The sequence below is a fragment of the Prinia subflava genome, chromosome 16, assembly GCF_021018805.1.
Source record: "Prinia subflava isolate CZ2003 ecotype Zambia chromosome 16, Cam_Psub_1.2, whole genome shotgun sequence".
Taxonomy (NCBI): domain Eukaryota; kingdom Metazoa; phylum Chordata; class Aves; order Passeriformes; family Cisticolidae; genus Prinia; species Prinia subflava.
Genome location: NC_086262.1, coordinates 1,581,667 through 1,601,597, shown reverse-complemented (window position 1 = coordinate 1,601,597; position 19,931 = coordinate 1,581,667). Strand labels below are relative to the sequence as shown.

At 55.2% G+C, this 19,931-nt stretch overlaps 1 long non-coding RNA gene across 2 annotated transcripts; it reads right to left on the bottom strand.

Annotated features, from left to right (window-relative positions):
• Positions 1–3,207: 3,207 nt before the first annotated feature.
• LOC134559186 (uncharacterized) lies at positions 3,208–17,800 on the bottom strand. 2 transcript variants are annotated; one of them, XR_010082480.1, is made up of 3 exons: positions 16,800–17,800; positions 15,907–16,041; positions 3,208–4,317 (listed from the first exon to the last, which is right to left on the bottom strand). It is a non-coding gene; the product is annotated as an uncharacterized LOC134559186 (long non-coding RNA). The 2 variants fall into 2 exon arrangements; XR_010082479.1 differs by lacking the exon at positions 3,208–4,317 and adding an exon at positions 15,193–15,683.
• Between the last annotated feature and the right edge of the window lie 2,131 nt (positions 17,801–19,931).

Below are 19,931 nucleotides of genomic sequence, written 5' to 3'. Positions count from 1 at the left end.
ACACACCCGAGTACAGTCAGAGCTGAGGGTGCATTCCAGGAATAATTCCAATTAAAAATATTAAGGCCATGTGTTGTTGTCACCCAAACACTCCCCAGCTGCAGCCACACCGTGCAATAATCAATTAAAACACTCCATTGAAATGTAATTAATTGGTTATTTGGTCTCTGGTTCCAGATTAGGGTACAATTGTTAAACAATTTAACAACTTTGGAGATTATTTTTGCTTGTGAGGAGACTTTGCCCTTCCCCTGGGCAGCCTGAGATTTTGGATTTATCAACATTCTCCACTCCAAACCAGCTGATTTCCCTGCCCAAGGCCCTCTCCAAGGCCATGAAATCCTGGGAATTCTGCAGGCTGCCCCATTTGAGCCGTACCTGTTGAACAGAGCATTTTGCCAAGGCAGCTTCACTTCCTGCAGCCCCTTAACAACATCAACATCCCTCATTTTCCTGGAAGTGCAGCTTTTTGTGGATATGGCCCCATAAAAACAGTGTCAGACAAAGGAAAAATCTCAGTAATGAAGAGCAGCTAAAGAAAAATGACCATTACTTATTTTATTTCATTCCTGACTTCAATTCCAGCCCAATTTTCGGGAGTTTGTGCTTCAGGAACTTTGAAGTCTCTGCATTATTCTGCAATGAGGGCACGAGACACCTGAAATATCCCGTGCACAATGCCAGGTTTGTTACTGGAGGTGCCATTAATCATAAATCCCTTTGACTGAGCAAGGTCAGGAGCCTGCTCTGTATTCCAAAGGGAAACGCTGTGGTTTGGGCAGGATGAGTCCCCTCCCTCCCGGGGATGGGTCCAATTGGGGACAATTTGCTGCTGCCCAGAGCTGCTGAAGGAGCCTCCCTAAAACTCCTTTCAGGCATTGCTATGACAAAACTCCAAGTGATCACAGAGCCCAGGTAATGAGAGGCAGAAAGTTCCAGCGGGGTAATTACAGCATTCCAGAGGCCCTTCCCGCAGGAATGCTGGCCCACACAAAGGCAAGCTGGCTCCCAGGCAGGGCCCTTTCCCTCCTGTTAGAGTTTTCCATCATTAATTCCAAGGAATCGGCTGTGTCCGTGCCCATCCCCTAGCACAGAGCAGCATTTTCCATGCTGGCCCTGGCCCTGCTGGGAAGATGAACAGGGAGATTTTCCAATGGCATGGACAGGGGGAATGGTTTAAACTGAAAGGGAATAGCTTTAGATGGGATTTTGGGAAGGTTCTTCCCTGGGGGGGTGGGCAGGTGCTGGCACAGGGTGCCCAGGGCAGCTGTGGCTGCCCCTGGATCCCTGGCAGTGTCCAAGGGAAGGTTGGAAGGGGATTGGAACAATCTGGGACAGTGGAAACTTGAAGTTCCCTTCCAACCCAAACCATCCCATGATTTCAGAACTCTGTGCCTCTAAAATCCCCTTCCCCACCCCAATCCCAGCCCCAAAGCAGACTTGCAGCCCCAAAGCAGACCTGCAGCCCCGTCCTGAGCTGCTGCTTGTGAGGCCACCTTGGTTTTTGGAGTGCCACCCTCAGGATCCGGAGAAACACGAGGGTTTTGTGGAGAGGTTTGGCATCCTGAGCGCTTCATCTGCCTCATCACGGGGACTCAGGTCAGGAGCCAGGCTCCCGCGGGTCCCCGCTGCTTGGCATGCACCGCGCATCCTCCCCTCTGCAATCACCGCGCAAGGCTCCCGACGAGAGCGGGGAGAGGCCGTGAATAGCAAAGAGCCGCGCCGGGGGGAGGCTGCGATGGCTCAGCCCGAGGAGCACGAGAACTATTCCCACTCCAAGGAAATCAGGGAGCATTCAGCAAGCGAACAAAAGGTGGAAATTCGGGAGAAATTGCTTCCCTCGGGAGCACGTGATCAGAGCAGCCGGGAGCCACCTTCCCTCTGCTGCTGGCTCTGCCCTGGGCAGCAGCTCCCGGTCTGTCCTGGCACCTGCTCCATGTCCTGGGGGACTTCTCCATGTCCTGAGGGGCTTCTCCATGTCCTTGGAGGCTTCTCCATGTCCTGAGCGGCTTCTCCATGTCCTGGAGAGCTTCTCCATGTCCTTGGAGGCTTCTCCATGTCCTGGAGGGTTTCTCCATGTCCTTGGAGGGCTTCTCCATGTCCTGGAGGGCTTCTCCATGTCCTCAGGGGCTTCACCATGTCCTGAAGGGTTTCTCCATGTCCTGGAAAGCTTCTCTATGTCCTGGGACGTGCTCCATATCCTGGAGAGCTTCTCCCTGTCCCATCTCCCTGGCAAATTATCATTATTTTCCTCCTACTTCCCACTAATTTTCCCACAATTTTTCTCTCTCTGTTCCCTTTCACTGCTCGATTGCAGATTCAGAGCTCCAACAAGAGAATCTTCCTCAGCAATTGCTCTGCCAGGCCTTGCCCAGCTGTTTGCAGCTGCTTTTCCTGTCCCCTCTGAGAGCAGAGGGAGCTCAGGGGGGCCCTGGAAGTCCCCAGATGGGACATCTGTGCCCGTGCTGGCGCCTCAGCCCCCAGGACATCTCCATCCCCTGCAGCAGCACTGCAGCAGAATAAATGGATGGATAAATAAATTATCAGGGCCCCAAACAGAGGCCCTGATCCCAGCAAAGTTATCAAATATTCATTTTCAAGCAGAAAAGTAAATAAGGGAACACAGAACGGGAGGACATCGTGTCCTCGCCTCAGCCCCTGCACTGGGCACTGCCCAGGGGTGACCCTCAGGCCCTGTGGCCACCAGCAGGACATGGGGCAGGAGCCACCAGCCCTCTGCAGAGAGGAGAATCCTCCTGCTGCTCCTGGAGAGCCTCAGGAACCCTCTGCCCCGGGCCTGGCTCACCCCTGACCCTCCACGCTCTGCTTGGGGTTGTCCTGGTGAGTGATGACCCCACCAGTGGTGTGACAGCCCCATCCATGGTGTGACATCCCCACCCATGGAGTGACAGCCCCATACTTGGTGTGACATCCCCATCCATGGAGTGACAGCCCCATCCACGGTGTGACAGCCCCATCCATGGTGTGACAGCTCTGTCCATGGTGTGACAGCCCTGTCCATGGTGTGACAGCCCCGTCCATGGTGTGACAGCCCCAACCATGGTGTGACAGCTCTGTCCATGGTGTGACATCCCCATCCATGTTGTGACAGCCCCGTCCATGGTGTGACAGCCCCATCCATGGTGTGACAGCCCCAACCATGGTGTGACAGCTCTGTCCTTGGTGTGACAGCCCCAACCCTGGTGTGACAGCCCTGTCCATGGTGTGACAGCCCCATCCATGGTGTGACAGCTCCATCCATGGTGTGACAGCTCCATCCACGGTATGACAGCCCCACTGATGGTCTGACCATGCCATCAGTGGTCTGACCACCCCACCAATGCTCTGACATCCCCATCAATGGTCTGCCCACCCCAGCAGTGGTCTGATAACCCCATCACCATCAGGATCAAGCCATAGGTGTTGTGATATTTTCACTGAATTCCTCATTGCTGGAGAATCCCTTGGCTGAGGAGTGTGGATACATCACCCACCGTGGTGGCACCCAGGGACACCCATCCCTCCCCCTCCCAAGAACCCAGCTGTGCAGACACTCCTGTTTAATGTGGAGAATGCATGGCTTTCCCTCCCTGCCTCTGCAATGGGGTGTGTGAGGCCGAGGGTGTGGCAGGAGCTGGGGCACACCATCCACTCCCACTCCGGAGTGTCAGGAAAATAAATCCACACGAATCCCAGCCTTCCCAGCCAGCCTGCAGTGCCTGTGGCTACTCCAGCCATCCATCAGGGCTATGAGGCTCCGTCTGTCCCAAATCAATGAACTCCACTGAAAGGCACCTATTCATTATTGGAGCTCCAGCTCGGCCTCGGTGGCGGCACAAAAACCTGGCTGGCAGTGACAAAGCCACAGCAGGGACAGAGAATTGTCCACCCCGGGGGGCTGGGAGACATCAACTGCTCCATCCCAGCCTGGAGACTGCATTTCCCACCCTGCATTTCCTGCTGCTTTTCCTTCAGTGCTTCCCAAAATCCAGACATGTTGTGTTTTGTTTCCTTTCAGCACAAGGAATTGTGAGACTGGATCCAACAAAAAAGCAGCAGATGCCTTTCCATGCTTGTTGCTTATGTGGGAGTGGAGCAGCTAACACCATTCCTAGCACCTTTTAAATTCCTGAAAAAACCAAAGGTTTTAGTTCTGCAGAATTGGTACAGGCTCACAGTTACCGATTTCCTGCGGTGGATTCACCTCTATCCCTTCTCCAGGCAAAAATCTTGTCTGGATTGTGATGGAACAACACCTATGTCAGCTCCCATGAATTCCTGGGGAGGTATTTGCTGCTCTCTCTCCAATCCTGCATCCTGGTGACAAAGCAGATGAGGAAAAATCTCATATTGATTTGTTTTTAATTTATAATTCCATTATTGTCTGTCACAGCTGCAGAGAAAAATTGGGAGTGCAGCCAGGACATCCTGACAATCCTTGATTTGGAATCTTCTGCCTCAGCTTCTCTGAGGGCAGGAATCCAAGTGCCAGTGCTGGCTGTGCAGGGCATTTCCTGGGTCAGACAGGGAAGAAACTGGATTTGCTGGGCCCTGGTGGGAAGATCTCCATGAAAATATGGTTTTATCGGAATCTGCAGCACCCCTGCAGTCCCATCCCTCTGTACAGCAGTGATGTCCCATCTGCTGGCCCCCTGCCCTCAGCTCCCTCTGGTCTGCAGGGCCAACGCCATAAAAACCCCAAAACCAAACCCATATCCATATGAGCTTCCCAAATTATTTCCCCATCCCCATCCCACATGCCTGGGACACTGAGGATGCAGGGGACACATTCCAGGGTGAGCATCCCTGAGGGTCTCTGCAGACCACCGGGCCCAGGTGGTTCTGTGGGTGCAGGGGAGGTGCTGTCCCTTCCCCAGGTGCCCCCCAGGTGCCCACGGAGCTGCTCAGAGCCCACGGGGAGCAATGTCCTGTTTTTGTGGCTTCCTGGGAAGTCAGATATTTTTGTGTTGCAGACGGAGCCCTGTAAAGTCATTTAGACAATAAAGGAGTGACAGGATTTCCACAGGAGAAGAGATTAAGCAAAGTGGGATTATTTTGTTCGGCAAGGAGATGATTAAGAGGTGCCATGATTGAAGTGTTTAAAGTGGCTCAAGGTTCTTATCAAATTAAGCTGTGCTGGAGATGGCTGGGCAGCCGTCACTCAAGGGCACAGAACTTTGCTGCCGCCTCTCCCACAGTGCAGGGAATGGTTTGGGATCCCGAGGACAATCCTGGATGGAGACAGTGCCACCAGAGCGAGGTTTGGGCCCTATTGCTCACAGGTGACCTTAGCCTTGGCACCTTCTTTTAACACATCAGATCCAGCACACAGCCCTTTATTCCCCTCAGTGCTTTCACCTGGATGTTCTCATCCCTCTCAGCAGTCCTGTCCTTTCCTCTCTCCTGAGAATTCCTGACAGTTCCTGGCCTTCTGTCCCCTCTCTTCTGCAGGAGGCACAAGCAAAGCCAGGGGATGTGCTGAGGGTTTGTCTCTTCTCTGCATTCCTGCCCTGTCCATCACTGCCTGGGGTTTTTTCCTGTCTCCCTATCCCTCCTGTGCTACCTGGAATTCTCCTCCATGCCCGCCGTGCCCAAGCCACGCCAGCCCTCTGTAACCCCAGAGCAGCCGGGGAGGATTCCTGGGATTAGCACCAGGTAATTCCAGAGGGAAGGTTCACCGAGGCCCTTCCTGCCAGCCCTGGCCCCAGTTTCTGTTCCGGATCACAATCAGAGTCGCAGCTCTCACCCCTAATTACAAAATTGCCTCTTCAGCCCTTGATGAGCTGCAAATCCCTTGATGGATTCACCTTGTTCCGTGTTCTCCTGTTGGCAGCTCCCTCTCATGAGCAGTTTGGATGCTGAGTGGAGCACTCCTCACTTTTCTTCAATGGAACTTCAGAATTAGTCCCTTTTTCCCAAGGAGCATTCAGCCCTCAAGTGCTTCCAGCCCCGCTATTGTCAGTGCAGAACTGCTCTGAGCTGCTTTTGGCCCCTTTTTTCCATCTTCTCCAGCTGTTTATCCCAATTCCAGGGGAATTCAGCTCTGCCTGTTGGGAGGGCTCCTTCTTCTCACCTTCCAAGCTCCTTCTGGACCTGTCTGGGGCCTGTCCCCTGTGCTGGCACTGCTGGGGCACCTCCAGGGCTGTGTCCTGTCCTGGGCCCTCCTGGCCAGAGAGACCTGCAGGGGCTGGAGCGTGTCCAGGGCAGGGAACGGAGCTGGGCAGGGGCTGGAGCCCCAGGAGAGGCTGAGGGAGCTGGGAAGGGGCTCAGCCTGGAGAAAAGGAGGCTCAGGGGGGACCTTGTGGCTCTGCACAGCTCCTGACAGGAGGGGACATCTGGAGGGGTCGGACTCTGCTCCCAGGAACAGGGACAGGAGGAGAGGGAACGGCCTCAGGCTGGGCCAGGGGAGGCTCAGGGTGGACAGCAGCAGGAATTTCCCCATGGAAAGGGAGCTCAGGGATTGGAACTGCCCAGGGAGGTTTGGAGTGCCCATCCCTGGAGGTGTCCCAGGAAGGGCTGGAGGTGGCATTGAAGGCTCTGGGCTGGGGACAGGGTGGGGATGGGGCACGGCTGGGACTCGATCCTGGAGGTCTTTTCCAAGCTCAGCAATCCTGGGATCCTTTAGGCCTGCCCCACAAGCTGGGCATGGACCAGAGCATTTCTGCTCTGCTGTGGCTGCGCTCAGGGCGGGTCAGAGGTGCCTCTGTCAGTGCAGTGCCAGCCCCAGTGCCAGCCCCAGTGCCAGCCCTGGTGCCACCACAGGGTCACTGCAGCCCCACCCACTCAGACTGCAGCAGGTTTGTCCCGCCTTTCCTCACCCCCACCCTTCCCGAGATCACCCATCCCAAACACCTCTGGGCCCTGCCTGAGGATGGGAACAGCTGGAAGGAAGCTCCCTTTGAGTGGCAGCAGCATTTCTGTCCCTGGGAGCAGCGGCAGCCCTGCTGCCATTCCCTGGGATGTGCTCCAAGCTCCTCCCGGCGCCTGCGGAGCCATCCCGCCTGCTCCCAGGGAGGATGGATAAACCCTGCCTCCGAGCTCACCCACATCTGCACAGCCTGGCTGCAAACTCCGCCTGAATCCTTGAAAAGGGCACCGGAGCACCGAGCCCGGCGCTGCCCTGGTGGGCCGGGAACAAAAGCAATTACGAGGGGAGGCGGGAGCAGGGCTTTGGGCTCGGCTTATCCCGCTGATTATGGGATCATCTGCCAGGCCTGGCCTCTGCCAAGCAATCCCCTGGCCACAGCCACGAGCCAGAGAGGAGCAAGCTCAGAAAGGCCAAGCCTTGGCAGCCCCTGCAGGACTGGAGTTCATCCTGGCTCCAGCCTTTCCATGCTGGAGTTGATGGGAAGGAGCTGCCAGGGGTGAGGATTTTGTGCTTTTTCCCACAGAATTGGGTTTTTTTGCTAGGATGTCCATTTCAGCTGTCTCCAGTCTCCTTTTGATCCTGGCAGAGCTCCACCTTTCCGTGGACAGCACCTCCACAATCCCTTCCTCGCTCTGGAGCCATTCCTGGTGCATGCAGGGGTTGCCACACCATGCACATCCATCTTTTTCCTGCTCCATGCCCAGGTTTTTCCTTGCCTCTTCCCACTGGGTCCCACCAGAAGGACACCAAATCCTCAGTTCCTTCAGTTTGTCCCTGGCTGGGCAGCCATTCCTAACAGATAATGCAGTGAAACCATTCCCAAAAAAGCCACTCCTCATTCTGCATCCGTGTCCTGCTGTCCCTGCCCTCTGTGATGAGCTGGGAATGTTTTCCATGTCCGTGTAGAGGCTGAGGCCCAGGCCTGGCTCCGTGGGGGATGAGGGGCTCCCTGTGGGCGCCTGGCACGGAGCTGTGCCAGGGGAAGAGGTGGGATCCTGTGGATGGCACAGGGCTGGGATGCAGCTGCAGGCTCGGGACACCGTGGCTGCTTCCCAGCTTTTCTCAGAGTGCTGGGGGCTGAGCTGGGACTGTGCCCCTGGAGCTGGGGCAATCATCCTTGGGAATTCAGACTCATCCCCTCAGAGGTGACTGCCCTGACCCACACAGGGAAAGCCCAGCCAGCCCTCTCTTCATGGAATCTCCAGCACTCCAGCCTAGTAGAATTTTAGGGAAAAGCTCCTAATTCAGCCTCCCAGGAGCTCCTCTGTGCTGTCCCTCTTCATGGCAGTCCCAATCCTGGGGTCACCCACAGCCAGAGGCAGCTGGATATCCTCCTGTGCTGGGATTCTCCATCTTCAGGGAGGAACTTTTAACATCCTCTGCTGGAATTTGTTTGGGAGTGGCCCCTCAGATCCATTTCTACCCCCAAATGGTGAAAAGTCCTGGAGTTTGCTGGTAGTTCACTCCTTCAGTCACTCTCTGTTGTTATGGGGAAGTGGAAAATCAACCCGAAATTCCGAAGTCCATGGGCAATGCTGAGGTCCCTTAATGTCATATCCTTTTCCTGTGTGGGTAAGGTTTCCTGGGAGCCTGAGTGAAGATTCCAGAGGAAGGAAGGCAGGCAGGAAGGAAGGCAGGAAGGAAGGAATGAATGAACGAACGAACGAACGAACACGGGGATGTTGTGGCCAAGGAAAACCCAAGGGAAAAAATGGGGTGGAAAATCTCCAGAGATGTCCTGGGAGGGAATCAGGCCTAACCCACACCCTGCTTGTTTTCTGGGAGATGAGGAGCACAGTCACAGCCCCAAAAGAACCTCAGAGCATCCTACTGAGAGGAAAAGGCTCTGGCAGAGGCATTGGCATGAGGAGATCCCCGCTCTCAGGGATGATCCCAAGCAGCAGAGAATCCAAGGATAACACCAGAACATGGGCTCAGAGCTGGGGGTAACAGCAAGGAAAGGAGGGAAGGAGCCTGGAGCCTGTGGAGTGAGGGCTGGTGGGGATGATCCAAGGGAAGGGGGTCCCCCAAACCCTCCTGGAGGAGGGCAGATGAGCAGAGGAAGGGCAGCCCTTGAGGACAGGGCCCTTCCCTGTCCCCCTTCCCCGCGGTGACATTTGGAGTGTGGCTGTCTCCGTGTTGGGAGCTCGTTTCTCCTGCAGGGGAAGGAGGTGCCCATGGCAGCAGCCACAGGGATGCAGCTTTCCTCTAATGAACTAGAAAATAGTTTCCCTTTAATACTGATTATCCTGGAAGGCAGCTAAAGGGAATGTGATTTCCATAGTGATGAACCCCGGGCACAGCCTTGCTCGGCAACAGCACGGGCTGGGCTCAGCTGGGATGTTGGGATGTTCCGGAGCATCCCGGCCCTGGCAGCACGGAGCTGCCTCTGCTTCCCAACAGCTCCAGCGGCTCTGCCTGCCTCTGCAAGTGCTTGGAGCCACCTGTGAGGGGCTGTTGTATCCCTGAGGCTCCATCCTGCCTGTCCTGCCTCTCCCACCTCAGCCTGGCTCCCCATCCCACCTCTCCCATTTCAGTCTGGTTCCTCATCCCACCTCAGCCCAGCTCCCCGTTGTGATGAGCTGGATGCTGCTGCCACTTCTCTGCCATCCCATTCTGGGGCCATTCTGGAATTCTGGCTACAGCTGGGAAATCTGTGGCCAGGGAAGAAACCAAGCTGGGAATAAAAGGGAGAACCTCCCGAGCCCTGGGCTGATTCTGCCCCATCCCCTGTGCTCAGGTCAGAGCCCACCTGCAGAGCTGCCCCAGCCCCGGGGCCCAGCACAGCAAGGAGCTGGAGCTGCTGGAGCCAGGCCAGAGGAGGCACCAGGATGAGCAGAGGGATGGAGCAGCTCTGCTGGGAGGAACGGCTGGGAGAGCTGGGATTGTTCACCTGCACAGGAGAAGCTTTGGGGTGAGCTCAGGGTGGCCTTGCAGGGCCTGAAGGAGCTGCAGGAACATGGAGAGAGACAACTGCCAAGGGCTGGAGGGACAGGACACAGGGAATGGCTTCCCATTGCCAGAGGGCAGGGATGGATGGGATATTGGGCAGGAATTGTTCCCTGGGAGGGTGGGCAGGCCCTGGCACAGGGTGCCCAGAGCAGCTGTGGCTGCTCCTGGATCTCGGGAAGTCTCCAGGAGATTGGATTTTACACCTGGAAAAGGCCAGGCGGGATCCTCCACTGTGGGAGTGTTTGCTCACAGCAGATGCAGATGGCTCCAGTCCCCCAGAGTTTGGCCAGGAGAGGTTTGGGTGGAGGCTCTGGGATGGTCCCTGCACGTTCCCGTTGGTGTCTGTCCCCACAGCAGATTTGTGGCTCTCAGGTTGTTGCTCCTGGCCCTGCCATGCTCAGAGCAGATGTCCCTGCTCCACGACACATGGACACACCATGCCTGGCCATATGGGACAAATTATGGGATGTACACACGAGGCAAGCAGGGAATCTGGGAGTGCAGCAGTGCAGAACGTGCCAGGGGAAGCCACAATCCCCCAGCACTGGGAGCAGCCAGGTTGGGAATCAGCATTCCCTGCCTGCATCAGCATTCCCTGCCTGCATCAGCATTCCCTGCCTGGATCAGCATTCCTGCCTCCCTCAGATGGACGATGTTGTGGGCTAATAACCAAATCAAATATTCAGGAGCTGCCTGCTCTGCCAGAGGCACTGCAGAGATGGATGGTGGAAACCTGGGAAGCTCCATCTGCACCTGGAACTTGCAGGGCTGGGCTGGGCAAATGTGGCTGGGCTCTACTTTGGGGAAGGGGGTTTGTTCTCCCAGCCCTCCAGGGGGAGGAATTTCGTACCTCATCCCACTGGAGGGAGAGAAAAAGTCAGGAACCTGGTTTTGGAGGGAATAATTCAGGAATGCAGGTGCCCACGATCCCATCCCTGCTCCCTGGCTCCTTGTCCACGTTAAATGAACACATGGTGCAGCAACAGGAAATTTAGGAAAACACTGACCACAGCAGGGACCTCTCCTGGGAAGGGATCCCTGATTTCCAAAATGCTCTGTGTTGGATGCCATCCCTTCCTCTGCCAGGACTGGGGGCCTCTCCTTCCCCAGGAGTCACAGGGACCAGCAGCACCTGGTGACTTCAGCCTGTGCCAGGTCCCGATGCCCTGCGGGGACACAGGCAGGGACAGAGGCTGCAGGGACAGAGCTGTGCCAGCCTGGCACTGTGCTGGTGGTGGCAGCAGCCCCGGGAGGGGAGGCCCTGGAGCTGTGCTGGGAACCAGAGCCCAGCCAGGAGCAGGAGAAGCTCTGGGGCTGCCAGGGCTGGTCCCGCTCCTGCTGCTCCTCCGTGGGAGCTGCACCAGCCCTGGCTGTGTGCAGGTCACCTCTGAGAGTGCCACAGCTCTGGCACAGCCCTGGGCACAGCTGGGCCCCTGCAGCCCAGGACAGTGGCCCCTGGTGGCCCTGGCACGGCCCCAGTGGGGGTGGCTGTGGGGCAGGGTGGTGCCCAGCGGGGCTGGCGTGCCCGGCAGGTGCTGTTGGAAGTTTCTGGAGCAGAATCCTGGACCTCAGCAGCACCAGGTGCCTGAGGGTGACCAGAGGGGACAAAGCAGGGGAGGGAGCAGCTGCTGCACATCAGTGATGGGACAGAGGGAAGGGAGGGGGCAGAAACCTGCTGCTTTCCTGCCTCTCTCCTGAAATGGAGAGAGACAGGGACAATTTTTCCTGGGTGGATGAGCTTTGGGGCAGTTCCTTGCTCTTTGCTTGCTCCTAGCAGGAAAAGCACAACAGTTTGAGAGTTTTCCCATCACAAAAGGCTGCAGGGAAGTGCAGGACACAAGAAGTCCTTGGGATTTCTGGAGAGGACACATTCCCATGGCATTCCCAGCTCCATGCCTGAGTGCTCTGACAGCCCCCCCCGGGCGTTCAGGCCACGATTTCTGTCCAGCCCCAGGATGCCAGTGGGAATCTCAGCATCCCCCACACTCTGCCTGTGTCTCTTAAGCCACTTTGGAGCTTTGCAGGGTCACAGCCATGTGTAGGACACTCCGTGGGAGGAGAGTTGGGGGATCCCTGTGCACCTGAAGACTTCCTCACCCTTTTCTCCTCACTCCCTGATTCCAGAAGCTCCAGGGGATGCTTTTCTCCACATCCAGCTCCTTTCTGCTGCCTCTCAGCCCTGCCAGTCCTGTGGAACTGAAGCAAATTCCACCAAGAACTGAAGCCAGGATCAGCTTTTTCCTGGCCATTGCCTCCTGCACCCACAGCTCTTCCCTGGTGACGGATCCTCTGCAAAGCCCCACAAACCCTGCCCTGGGAAAAGGGGATTCTCCAGGGACTTTGGGCTGCCCTTTGCAGAGCTCAGTTCCTGAGGATTGAGGATGGAGCAGCCCTGGAACTTGCCAGAATTCCAGCAGCAAGGAATGAGCCAGGATTCCCTGTGAGACCTCCCGCGGGATGGAGGGGCTGTGGCAGCTCCCTTTGGGTTTGGCACAGCCGCCTCTCCCTGGGGCAGGGGCACTGGGATTTACCCAGCACATCCCTCACCCCGGGCTCCGCAGGGGGATTTGGGGTGGGAAAGGATTTATTCATAAAGCAGGAAAGCAATCCCTGTCCTGGGGGCCCTGCCACGTGTGGATAAAGCGAATTAGAGCCAGGTCTGCGTGTGCAGGTTATAAACAAACACAGCCCGGGGAGTGGGGAGGGAGAGGAGGCAGAGGCAGAGAAAAAGGCAGAGGAAGAGGGAGGGGAGAGCCCTTCATAATTCATCATCCCTGAAATAAAAATAAGGCTGGAATCATGTTTTGGGTAGAAGGGAGGGAGCGTAGGAAGTGTGTACTTGCCAATCTGCCAAAAAAAGTTGCTTTTTATTTTCTTAAGAAGGCAATTATGTATTTTTGTCAGCCACTTCCTACTTTGAAGCAGCTGAACCTGCTTTGCTCAAACTTTCCCAAACAATTTGCCCTCAGGCTGCTGCCAGAGCTGCAGCGTTTACACCCCAAAGATGAAAGGGAGGAGTGCCACGGCTGTGGCTCGGTGTGTGCAGAGCAGAGGCACCTGCAGAGCACTCCCGTCTGCCTTCCCAGCCCTGCTGCACAAACCCGGGCATTTGGGAGCCTCCCTTGGCCTTGGCTCGGCTCGGGAGCTCCTCACAGGGGGGCTACAATGTGACTCCAGAGCGGTGTCCTCTCTGCTGCTTCTGGAAGCTCCCAGATTTTGGGATAAGGAGATGGAGATAGAGCCCAGCTGGATCCAGGTCCCAGCTGGTGCTCAGCACACCTGGGCAGGGAAAGTGTTTGCGTTTCCCAAGTTTTCTCAAGTTTGGGTTTCTCAGTGTTGATTTCCTCATTTCCAGAGCAGAATTCTGTCCCCAGCTGAGTGTCTGCTCCTCCCCAAATCCCTGCCCCTCTTCTGGGCTCTCTTTGGGAATCCCTGCAGCTCTGGGATTTGGGGTTGGTGCCAGGGGGTTGAACTGGTTGTACCTGGCAGGACGGGCAGGGCTGGGCTCCTGTGCCCCACTCTGCAGTGCCACCGCCCCCCAGTGCTGCCGGAGGCGTTTCCTGTCTCAGGGAATCCTGAGAGGGACAAAGGCATCCAAGGCTGCAGGTCCCTGGATTTTCAGGGCCCTAGTTCCCCTCCAGCAGAAATAAAATGGCTTTTTTGGTGAGATTAACTCACAGCTTGAGCTGCAGGGTCTTGGGGCTCTCCAGTTGTCATGGCCAATGTGAGCAAGAAAAGGCTGAGCACGTGAGGGAAGGGATCCTTTTGTCCCCACAGGATTTAGCAGCATCCCAAGGCCCCCAGCTCCACATGAGGAAGAATTCCTGCCCCTGCTCCCTGCCCTACCCTCTGGAATGCCTATCAATTACAAATATAGGGATATAGGCCTTGGAACAGCAGGCAGTGCCTGTGGGTGGGACAGGATCGAGTGCCCAGCTCTGCAAACACGGCAGGGACGTTGATATTCATGATATTCCTGTCCAGGAGCAGCAGCTGGGCATGGAGGTCACCTGATAGTGGCATTGGGAGCAGCACATGAGGAAGATGCATGGCTGGAAGCCCTGAGGGCTGACAGCAGGGACCTGGCTGTCCTCAGGGTGCTCCTGCCTGCCTGATAATGGGATCTCCCTCCTCCTGATCCCACACCCTGCCCTGAGCCTGCCTTGCAGGGGAAACCTGGCACGTATGGCCCTGGCTGGGCTGGTGGGCAGAGAATGCCAGAGTGGGGTGGGAGGGACATTAAAGCCCACCCAGTGCCACCCTGCCATGGCAGGGACACCTCCCACTGTCCCAGGCTGCTCCAGCCCCAGTGTCCAACCTGGCCTTGGGCACTGCCAGGGATCCAGGGGCAGCCACAGCTGCTCTGGGCACCCTGTGCCAGGGCCTGCCCACCCTGCCAGGTGTTGATTCCAATATCACACTTGATGATGGAAAATGGCAGAGGAAAAACAAACAGGAGTCAGTTCAGCAGCCACACCGTGAGGAGATCACAGAACCACCGAGGCTGGAAGAGACCTTCGAGCCCATCCCATCCAACCCACCCAGCACTGTCCTTAAACCCCAAACCCATCACCCAGCACTGCCCCGGGTACCCCTAAACCCCAAACCCATCACCCAGCACTGCCCCGGGTACCCCTAAACCCCAAAACCATCACCCAACACCACATCCAGACATGTCCTGAACCCCTCCAGGGATGGGCATTCCCCACTCCTTGGGCGCCCTATTCCAGTGCCTGGCCACCCTAAAAATGACCATTTTTTCCCTAATCTGCTCTAAATCTCCCCTTTCTGAGGCCATTTCCTCTTGTCCTCCCACTGCAGGAGTGGCAGAAGAGTCCCATCCCAAGCTCCTGTCCTGGATCCAAAAGTCAAACTGGCAAGGACAAGCCTTGATAATTAATAATTCCACCAATTAGAGCTGCCCTAATGAGATGGGACCTGCAGAACACGTGATGCAAACCAGGCCTTTATTTCCCAGTCCAATTTCTCTGTTTTCCTTCCCATAAAACCTTTTTTTGCCGCGCCTATTCCTGGAAAAAACAAAGGAGCTGAAGTGCTGGGTAGAAGGGAATGATCAGGAGGACCATGGAGAGGGAAAGGCAGCTGTGAATGCACTTCATGTTTGCAGTAATTAAGGAACTGTCGAAATTCCTAAATCCCAATTTTGAAATCGTTTGGTTGACTTGACACGTCCAAGTCCCCGAGCTTTTAATTCAAATATAAAGCTTGATTGGCAAATTAAGAGAAGGCTATGAATGAAATTAATGAAAGATTAAAGACCAGCAGCTCACGCTGATATAAAAATTACCCCTCCAAAATAGGTTATGCAATAATTAGGATAAGTTGCCACTCTGCTAATATTAATTCCGATCTAACATTTATTCATTGATGAGATTTACTGATTCCCAACGAAGTCCTAAAAATTCCCTACAAGTGTTGGATCTTTGCAGGCTCTGTTAATCACCTTTATTTTCAATTCCCTAATTTTTAAAATTACCATAAAGCGAGTTTTCCTTAATAAATTGCGTCATTGAGCACTTGAATTTGCAGTTGCACTGAGGGAAATGAGATCCAAGAGCCATTAGGACATGGAATGGGAATTTGATTAACCAGAATTACCTGGACAATGCACTTGGACCCCTCCAACTCACTCCTGTTTCCATGTCAGGCTCTGCATCCAAGGAAAACAGAGGGGGGGACAATCTGAGGGAGTTTTCCTCACCAAGAGCTGCAGCCTGCGGAGTTTTGCCATCAGAATTTGGGAACTGGTGTTCACAATTGGTGTTCCCAGGGAAAGAGGGAATTATCATCCAGCTGGCATTGGGATTGAGTGTGTCCCATACATTGGGCAGGACGAGGTGATCTGGAGACAACGAAAGGAAAACCTTGGTGCTCCTTCTCCCAAACATGCCCTGCGTGGGATTTGTTGCCAGATTCAACATTATTCCTGCTTCCCTCACTTAACGTGGATATTTTTCCATCCAGCCACCTAAACTGCAGATCAGCAGCATTCCCCAGCTGAGAACATCCCAGGATTTTTTTAAATATTTTTTTTCCTCCGTAATTGTGTTCAGCTTTATCATTACCTGGAGTCTGCTCCGCAGCACTTCCGTGAATATGCTGGAATTTTTTATGGACTCTGAGATTTATGGCTCGGCTTCTCTCTCTGTCTTGACTATGGCAGATGAGAACTGAATTCCTCTGTTTCTGATCACTTATTCCTGGTTTATAGTGCAATAAAAAAAAACAAACAGCCCAGTAAAATACTGTAAATAGAGTGGGTGCAGCTGCATATCTGTGGTTTTCCAGCTTGGATCAATGCATGGACACGTCCTGCATCCTCCTGGTTTATGATGGAAGGAGCCCTCCTGCTCCTGCTCTCAGGAAAACAAATTCCTTGAACCTCAGCTCCATCTTTGCAGAACGGTTTGGGTGGGACGTGTTGGTGATGCCAACCAGGCTGCCGGTGTCTGGGATGTTCCCTGTTCCTCCGCTGCTCCGGGCACCTCGTGGGATGTGGAAGGGGACAAGTGGCCCTTCCTCCACCTCTGCAGGGACCCACACAGTGCCAGGGCCCCCCTCACTCCATCCCTGCTCCACAGACCTCTGATCCCCATCCACTCCCACTGAACCTGGAGTTCCCAAGCTCCCCCCAGCCCCTCTCCAGAGGATCTCTCTTTATCCAGCCTCAGGACCCCTCAGCTCCCCCGCTCCTCCCCTGCTGCTCTGCCAGGCTCTCATCCCAGACGTGCCCCTGGAGCAGCTCCTGGAGAAGCTCCTGCTCCAGAAGGTGAAGCTGCAGAGCGTCACTCATGCACAAACAGGGGATCCATCACGGAGCCCTCCGGCGGGCACAGGTACAGGGAGGAACCTGCTCCCGTTTTGCACCCCGAACTCAGGTATTAAACACAGATTTGTCGGAATTCTCTCGTTTTAGGGGAAGCAAAGACACCTGGCAAGAGCTTGGCGCTCTCCTCACCTCAAGCAAATGATTCCCAGCCCGGAGGAGTGGGGAGGCTCTGGAAAGGTGCTCTGGAGCAGTTGATGTGAGTCACTGCCAGGATAAAGACATCCAAAACGGCTCGAGATTCCTGCCAGGATCGGGAGATGAATCAGGGCCATCGTGACCTCTCCATGTGTCTGGCAAGTTGTTCTCTTGTTGCCTCGTGAACAATCTGTTTTCCCCAGCCCCAAAATAACAATGTTGAGGAATAAAGTGCTTTTTTTCTCCTCCACTCTGGGTGAGTCACTGAAGAGAGAAGGAGGAGGAGTTCTCCATGCAGACATGGATCAGGAGCTGGGAATTCTGAGAGGGAGCAGTCTGGGTCGAGGGTGTCACCCCTGCATTGCTGGGGTGACAAACGGCCCCGGGTGGCCCAGCTGGCCCCTCTGCCAGCCCCTGGTGGAGGGCACTTCTTCCTCCCACATCCTCTCCCTCTCTTGCTCCTGTCATCTCATCCCGAAAAGTGTCTGGCGCAGATCCCGTGGTAAACTCGCTGCTGCCAGCCCTGTGCCAAAGCATTCCCTTCAAATCTCAAACAGGAGCAGGTTGGAGCCTTGACATTTTTCAGCAACTAAGCCAAAGTCGACGGCAAATGATATTTTTACCTTTTTTCTCCCTGCCCTTTTCTTCACTCGTGTCTGTTTGCTTCTCTCTTCCTTTGCCTCTCCAAAAAACCAACAAAAATTCAAAAACCAGCATCACTAACTCAATAATCACCCTTCCAGTGTGTCCCTGTCCGTGGTGACTCTGAGCAAAGAGGCTGGAAGGTCTCAGATTTGCCCTTGCAGACCCTTTAAAGCAAAAGGAGAACCCTAAAGTGATAAATTTCACGTTGAAAGCCATGTTTTTCTCCCTCGTTTTCATAGGAATTTCATCGGCGCTCACTGACAGCTCAGCTCTCGCACGGCTGTTTGTTTGCAGTGGATGGATGCCAGCTGTATCTTAGATCCCCTTAAATATTGCATGGAAAACCAGGATTGCTTCCCTTCTGTGTCCACACCACAGGAGCCAGGGGCAGGGTGACTCAGGGATGAGATTCCACTCCCCACTGCCAGTGCTGGCAGCAGCCCCTTGGGCAGCCCGGAGCTCACATTCCAGGGAAGGTTTATATCCCTTTTTGGTTTTGTTTTTTACCTTATTCATGACAAGAACCAAAAATAACCTGAAGCAGCCTGAGAGGTGAATGTGTCTGTTTAAAGAAGGGTTCAAGCTCCTTCCAGGGCCTAAAGGGGCTCCAGGAGAGCTGGAGACAGACTGGGGATAAGGCATGGAGGGACAGGACACAGGGAATGGCTTTAAGCTGACAGGGGGTAGATTTAGATGGGATATTGGGAAGGAATTCCTCCCTGGCACAGGGTGCCCAGAGCAGCTGTGGCTGCCCCTGGATCCCTGGCAGTGCCCAAGGCCAGGCTGGAGCAGCCTGGGACAGTGGGAGGTGTCCCTGCCATGGCAGGGGGTGGCACTGGTTGAGTTTATGTTTTTTCCCCAACCCAACCCGTTCCACAATTCCATGATGTGACAGCAGCAGCCACAGAAGGAAAGGGGGAGAAAAGGAACACCCCGAGCAAACCAACCCTGGGAGCTCCAGAACTGCCCCTGCACTGCTGTGTCCATATTTCAGCAGGTGGGTGGCACCTTGGTGCCACCTTGAGCTGCAGCTGCTGTCCCTGGAGGGCCCAGCCCAGCAGAGCTGGGTGCCTGGGGACACAACCAGGGCCCAGTCCCACTGTTCTGGTGTCCCCTGCAGTGCCAGCACCATTCCCTCCAGATCCCTTGTGCACCCTCTTTCCCTCCAAAGGCCCCCTGGCTTCTCACCCTGAGCCCTCCTTCCCCATCCCAATGAGGAGGGGCCCAAATTCTGCCCTTCCAGCCCTGCTGGGGCTGAGCTGTCCCTCTGCTCCCATCAGGGCACCACAGTGTGGGTTTGGCAGGGATGTGGCACAAGGGACACTGGCAGCAGGACAGCCCTGAGCCAGCAGAGCAGCCAGAGCCAGGCCCAGGAATGCTCCTGATTAATCCTGGGATTTATGGTGTCCATAAAATCGCTTCCAGTGACATATTAATATCCCAATTAATACTCAGCGACAGACACTTTAATGTAACTAATTCCAGGCTGGATGCTCCCTTTGGAGGGATATAAATGGACTTATGTGGTGCTATTGATCCCTGTGGCTCAAATGCGGCTACAGCATTCCGCAGCATTTCCCTCCATCCATCCATCCATCATCCAGCCCTCTGCCCATCCATCATCCATCCATCCCTCCATCCATCCATCCATCCATCCATCCATCCATCCATCCATCCATCCATCCATCCATCCCTCCATCCATCCCTCCATCCATCCATCCATCCATCCATCCATCCATCCATCCATCCATCCATCCATCCATCATCCATCCATCCATCCATCCATCCATCCATCCATCCATCCATCCCTCCATCCCTCCATCCATCCATCCATCCATCCATCCCTGGTATCCCAGGCAGGTCCACAGCTTAAAATCCCCACAGGATTTTTTTCATGGAGTGCACGGTGAGGAAAGGGAATCCCCATGAAAAAGAAGCAGCATCCTGCCCTCCAGGATAGGATGGGATGGGATTGGATCCATGGGATGGAATGGGGTTGGATGCGACGGAATTTTGGGATGGGATGGGATGGGATGGGATGGGATGGGATGGGATGGGATGGGATGGGATGGGATGGGATGGGATGGGATGGGATGGGATGGGATGGGATGGGATGGGATGGGATGGGATGGGATGGGATGGGATGGGATGGGATGGGATGGGATGGGATGGGATGGGATGGGATGGGATGGGATGGGATGGGATGGGATGGGATGGGATGGGATGGGATGGGATGGGATGGGATGGGATGGGATGGGATGGGATGGGATGGGATGGGATGGGATGGGATGGGATGGGATGGGATGGGATGAATGGGTGGCTCCAGCCCCACATCCCATCCTCTGCAGATCCAAGTCCAGCCTCTTTCCTAGTGCCAGGCAGGGATGGGAACCCGATTTTGTCTGGAAACCCCCACCCTTGCAGGGCCTTCCCTCATGGCTGCAGGGATGGGGCCATGGTGCTGCTCCCAGCTCCAGAGCA